General features: G+C 33.7%; 1 long non-coding RNA gene across 1 annotated transcript; it reads left to right on the top strand.

Annotated features, from left to right (window-relative positions):
- Nucleotides 1–282: 282 nt before the first annotated feature.
- LOC108751574 lies at nt 283–1315 on the top strand. Its single transcript, XR_001939502.1, has 3 exons — nt 283–570; nt 654–937; nt 1006–1315. It is a non-coding gene; the product is annotated as an uncharacterized LOC108751574 (long non-coding RNA).
- The last annotated feature ends 4888 nt before the right edge of the window (nt 1316–6203 follow it).

The raw sequence follows: 6203 nt of genomic DNA, 5'->3' as shown, positions 1-6203 counted from the left end.
GCCATAACAGAAATGTGTGTAACAGAAATTGAGAATGGATACGAATCGTCGACAGGCATGTCAATTTTAAAATAGATTTATACGATATGAAATGAAAAGATTATGTTTCAATTAAATAAATTGTTAAGTAAATAATTTAGTAAATTATACGTTTAAAAATAACATTTCGCCACATGATTATTTTTCGCATTGCCGATTGCGTCTGACTCAAGGCCATCAAACTGCCATGGTTTTTGCGTTACCAGCATTTGTGGTGCCCTCATGGCTATGACAACCGGAAATGAGGAACTAATATTCAATATTGCATCGTTTCCGGCACATTCCGATCGGCATTTGTATCGCCATATTTGTTATGTCAATGTCGTAGATACATTTTCCTGTGATAATATTTGTAATAAAACATTAAACTGCAAGAAACATTGTCAGAAGGTCTGTCATCCGGGATCCTGCGAGCTCTGTTCTGTGACGTCTGAAAGAGTCAATGCGGTCAAAAACCATTAACGGAATAAAGAGAGAGTTGTATGAATCCTGTGCCGATCTGCACAAAGCGCTTGAAATGTGGCCAGCCTAGTAAGGCTTTGTATTTTTAATCGAGCTTTGCGTCTTATCATCAGTGCAGACGCGTTAAATCAAATTTTTATTTGTTCACGCAGATAATCCGCACATCTACAAGGCTCCATGTCACGTGAGGGAATGTCCGGGATGTGACTTGAACACTGATGTCAAGTGTTGTTGTGATAACATGGACCGCAAGATGGCTTGCAAGGACTTGACAAGACCGATGATACGTGCTCTGAGAAGCACTGCAAGAAGAAGAGAACCTGCGATAAATACAATTGCAATCAGCTGTGTATCGACATCGAACACATCTGTCCATTACTGTATTCAGAGACTTTAAGCTGTGGTCGGCACAAGTTTCAGAAAAGATGTCACATGGGTAAAGTACATAATTGTATCTATGATCAAAATTGGACAATATAAAGTGAAATTTTTTCTCTCCTATAGGAAGATGTTCGTCTTGCTTAGAGAGCAGCGTTGAAGAATTGTAGTGTGAATGCGGCGTCGAGGCGATTTATCTGCCGATATTATATGATGTGAGAAGACCCATTTGCAATTGATCGTGTTCGTGCGAACACCTTTGTGACCACGAAGTACACAACTGCCATAGCGAGCCCACATGTTCACTTTGCAGCGTCTTGACTCATAGATAGTGCATGATGGCAGACATGACAAGACAAAGTTGCATTTATAATGCATATTATGTTATTTAAAAAATAAAATGTGAATTTGTGAAAAAAAGGAAACATTAAAGTTACACACACAGTATTATAATATTTTATTTGTGTATATGTATATATATATATATATATATATATAGGGAGGGGCATTTAAAACAGATCACCTGAATAATTTGCTTGTTTTTAATAGAAGAAAAAGTGTCAAACAAAAGTTGCTTAGTTAAGAGGGGCACATAATGTGATGTTTTGTAGGTGGAGACGTAAAAGATAGGCAAAGGTCAAATCTGTTTTTTTTAATGGAATGATATGGTTTTTTACTTACATTCTGACAGAGCATTTTAAGACGAATACAATGACCTATAATTGAAGGGCATTTAAGGTTACGCAAGGTCAATAATGGAAAATAATTGTATGCAATGGAAAGTAAATTGTTTCAAGGCACTCTTCGAATAATTTCGTGTCTTCTCTTCTGGTTGATATACCGCTCAAGTGTATGTAAATATTTACATACCGTTTAAATTGTATCGCACATAGCATTATCAATATTTACTGATCAGTTTGAATTCATCTATCGATTAAAGTGCGTGTCTTGCGAAATGCATTATACGAAAGCGGAAAAAGTCGATATGATTTTCGTCTATGGTGAATGTCCCCAAATTATGAGAAAAGCAGTACGTTTGTATGCTGAAAGATTTCCCGATCGTGTCCATTCCTCATTCTGTTTTACAATACATAATACAAACATAGTACAAACTTTTCAAGAAACAGGAAGTGTGGATAATAAAAAACGCAAACGAATCAAGAAAGCAACTGACGATGGAAATTCAACGAACATTTTAGCCGCTGGAACACTAAACACATATCAGTACAAAACAGCTTGAACGTAAAAATGGTATTAGTCGACGAAGTGTTCTGCGAATACTTCGTTTCAACAAATTTCATCTCTTCCATATCTCACTTTATCAAGAGTCACATGGCAATGATTTTCAAAATTCTGTAAATGAGCACTACAAAGAATACAAGAAGATGATATGTTTGTCACTAAAATCTATTTTACTGACTCTATTTTACTGAATCTCTTATTTACTGACGAAGCTATATTTGCAAACAATGGACAAGTAAATCTTCCACTATTGGTCAGTAGAAAACCCATATTGGAGATGAGAGAAGTGGACAGGCGAGACCTTGGTCTATAAACGTCTAGGCCGGAATTCTTAATGAATTCTTAATAAAATAATTGGTCCTCATTTTATCCATGGATCGTTAAATAGTCGCAAATATGCACAGATTTTAACAGAAATATTGCCACTATTATTAGAAGATTTTCCATTGAATGTACGACAATCAATGTGATACCAGCAAGATGGATGTCCTGTTCATTTTGCGCGGATTATTACTGAATTGCTAAACAGAAAATTTGGAGATCGTTGGATTGGTTGGACAGGAAATAACAGATGGGCCGCATATTCCCCAGATTTAACACCTATGGATTTTTATTTATGAGGAAAATTAAAACAACAAATATACAGCGAAATGCCAATATCAAGAGAAGACATGGAGCGTATAAGAAAAGCTTGCGTTGCGATTGATTCGAAGAAATTTGTCATGCAGTGTTATCTGTGTCGATACGTTTCAGAAAATGCGTCAATGTTCAAGATCATCATTTTGAACACTTGTTGTAACGGTAAGTACGCAAATAAGTAAATTAGTGAAATATTCGAAAAATGCCTACAGACAATTTATCTTTAATTACAGCTAACCTTGTTATGTTTAAATAAACCTTTAATGTTTATTTACATATCGTGATACACTTGAACAATTAGCGGTATACCAACAAGAAGAAAAGACACGAAATTATTCGAAGAATGCCTTGAAACAATTTATTTTCCATTACATTCAATTATTTTCCATTATTGATCTTGCGTAACCTTGAATGACCTTCAATTATAGGTCATTGTATTCTTAAAATGCTCTATCAGAATGTAAATAAAAAAATATATCATTCCATTTAAAAAAACAGATTTGACCTTTGCCTATCCTTTAGGTCCGCTTCCACCTACTAGACAATTATTGACATCACATTATGTGCCCCTCGAAACCAAGCAATTTTTGTTTGAATCTTTTTCTTCTATTCTTAAAAATAAGCGAGTTATTCAGATGACCTGTTTTAAATGCCCCTCTCTCTCTCTCTCTCTATATATATATATATATATATATATATATATATACTAACTTATATTCTGCTTTCAGTATAGGCGCTCACGCATTTTAAGCGCTTATAATCATCATTCGGTTATTATCAAGCGCTTTCAGCTGAATTTTCGATAAAGTTTTCGATAAAGTAATTTTATCTTTATTGAAAATTCAGCTGAAAGCACTTGATAAAGACACAATAATGATTATAAGCGCTTAAAGCGCGTGAGTGTCCATAATGAACGCAGTCATATGCTTAATATGGTGATAAAAATTCCAGTCGGAAACGATAACAGCCATATTGAATATTAGTTTCTCATTTCCGGTTGTCATAGCTATGAGGTGGCTACAAATGTTGATAACGCTCGGAACAAGAGAGGAGGTTAGTGGCCATGGTTTGACTGTCCAAGCCGCAACTATTTTATTGTCTACGCATCCTTCGGAATACTTCACCCATAGACATATAAGATAGATCCAGCATCCATATATTTTTCTACAGTATATGCTGGTTTGGCCATAGACATAGTATCTCTAGACATAATATCTTTAGTAATGCTCTCTCCGAGCATTCGAAGAGTGGGGATAGTCCTCATATAGAAAAGGACGCATTTACTTGGTCCACTTGCGTTCTTTCTCGTTTTCTAAATGATATTATCCCAACTCCTCAAATTTCTGACAATGTTCGGTCTAGAGGTACTATGTCTATGGATTTGGCAAAACGGTGTGAAAGACAAAATATCGGGGCAACCTATTCTTCTCTGCGCGTGCATCTTGATATTTACATTACTGAACAAAATAAAATAAGATATAAAAGTAAGGATAATATTCAAGAATTTTACCTTCCTTATCGATTTTGAGTAGAAAATATTATTCTAGCCAAAGTATTGTAGAAAATATTTATTCTAGCCTTACTTATATTCTTCTCATGTCTCTATGCCATCGACGTGACAGATTTCCTAATCTGAATAGTCGTTACTTTCAACGATTAATATGTCTACGGGGCAGAGTGTTGCTTTTTTTGTCATATTCGTGCAAAAACGCATCGAATGTATCTAATTTCATCAAAATTGGTGAAAAAGATAGAATTCTTGAGTATTACCAAAATAAGTTTACTGTCAAGATAGAGAAGGTGACAGAGCAAACAGCGCATTGGTCTGTTATGCTAAAGATCCCGGATTCGATTCTCGGTAGAACCAAAATATTTTCATATGCTCGTGTTTCTTCTGCGCGCATAGAAGATTGCCCCGATATTTTGCTTCTCGCATGATTCTGCCAAATCCAGTATATATAATTAGTATTGGGTCTATCTGATATGTCTGACTTTACCTTTCTAATTCTATCATGAACAATACTATGAAGAGAAAAACAAGACAGAAAATATGTCAGAATCATAGACGTATATAACACAGATGATTAATTCACACTGATAAAATATTAGTATACGATTATTTCAGTATACGAGTATACATGATATGCCATTTTGGCGACTTTTGGCGGTTTACAATAAAAATAAAAATAAACTGTATTAATATGAAATTAATTAATTTTTTGTAAATCAAACTTCTAAAATGATGAAAAGTCAGGAAAAACTGTTAATCAATACGGAAATTTTTAAAAGTTATAGCAATTTTTAATATAATATTAGCGGAGCCAATTTAATGTTGTTAGCGGTTCTAAGTATTGTTCTTTTTTTTCTTTCTTATATGTACATATATAAGTTAGTTCGTGTTGTATAATATATGTCTCCTATTAGAAATACTTAAAAACGTTAGCATATGCAGACGCTTCGTAAACTGGCGATAATGTATCTCGAAAGCTATATATTTAGAGCACGTAGAGCTGTACAAGTTTATATATTTATTTAAAATGTTCTCTTTTTACTTCCTCAGTCCTATTACTTGTGGTCAAGGGGAAACTTCTCTCATATATTTGTGATACTTACGCTGGTTGTACAAAGTCATATGGGACCTTCAGTCTAATGTCGATTCTGAACGAAGAAATTTTGTTAGAGAAGAAGTTTTGTTCTTGACGGTGATACTCTCGATGGTTACCGTTTTTTTCCAAAAAAAAAAAAAAAAAAAAAAAAAAAAAAAAAAAAAAAAAATTTTTTTTTTTTTTTAAAAAAAAAAAAAAAAAAAAAAAAAAAAAAAAAAAAAAAACGAGCGTATGAAAATATTTTGGTTCTATCGAGAATCGAATCGGGGATCTTTAGTATAGCAGACCAGTGCGCTGTCTGCTCTGCCACGTTCGCTATTTCTTTACACGTAAATGTACACACGCACGTACGCACGCACCCACATACCGGGTTTTTCGGACCACCCGTATATTCCTTTTATCTTTGCAGGATAAAGTCCAATCGTAAAAGTGTTCAGACAAAAGTTGTAGGGTTTAAAAAGATCTATTTAATTATCTTATCAGTTTATATATAACCTTAGGTGGTGTTGGTCAGGTTAAGGTCATGTCGATTTTTTTTAATGGAATACTTAACTTTTTATTCCAGTACCTAATAGCCGATGTTAAGAACTTTTTGAAACACTATAATAAAGTTATTTTTTTATTGAGTACTTGTCGAGTTATAAGGCTCGAAAATTACAGTACGGCCGGTATTAACATTACAAAAGGTCTTTGACCAATGTTAAAACTTCTTAAATGTTGTTCACCATGTCAAGATTAAGGTCATTAAAGATTGTTTTTCTTATTTTCATTTTTGCACTAAAAATTTATTTTTATGTAAAAACATACATATGTATATATCATATATATATATATATA

This window comes from Trachymyrmex septentrionalis, unplaced genomic scaffold (assembly GCF_001594115.1).
Source record: "Trachymyrmex septentrionalis isolate Tsep2-gDNA-1 unplaced genomic scaffold, Tsep1.0 scaffold5, whole genome shotgun sequence".
NCBI lineage: Eukaryota > Metazoa > Arthropoda > Insecta > Hymenoptera > Formicidae > Trachymyrmex > Trachymyrmex septentrionalis.
This window is presented reverse-complemented; position numbering and strand designations above follow the sequence as displayed.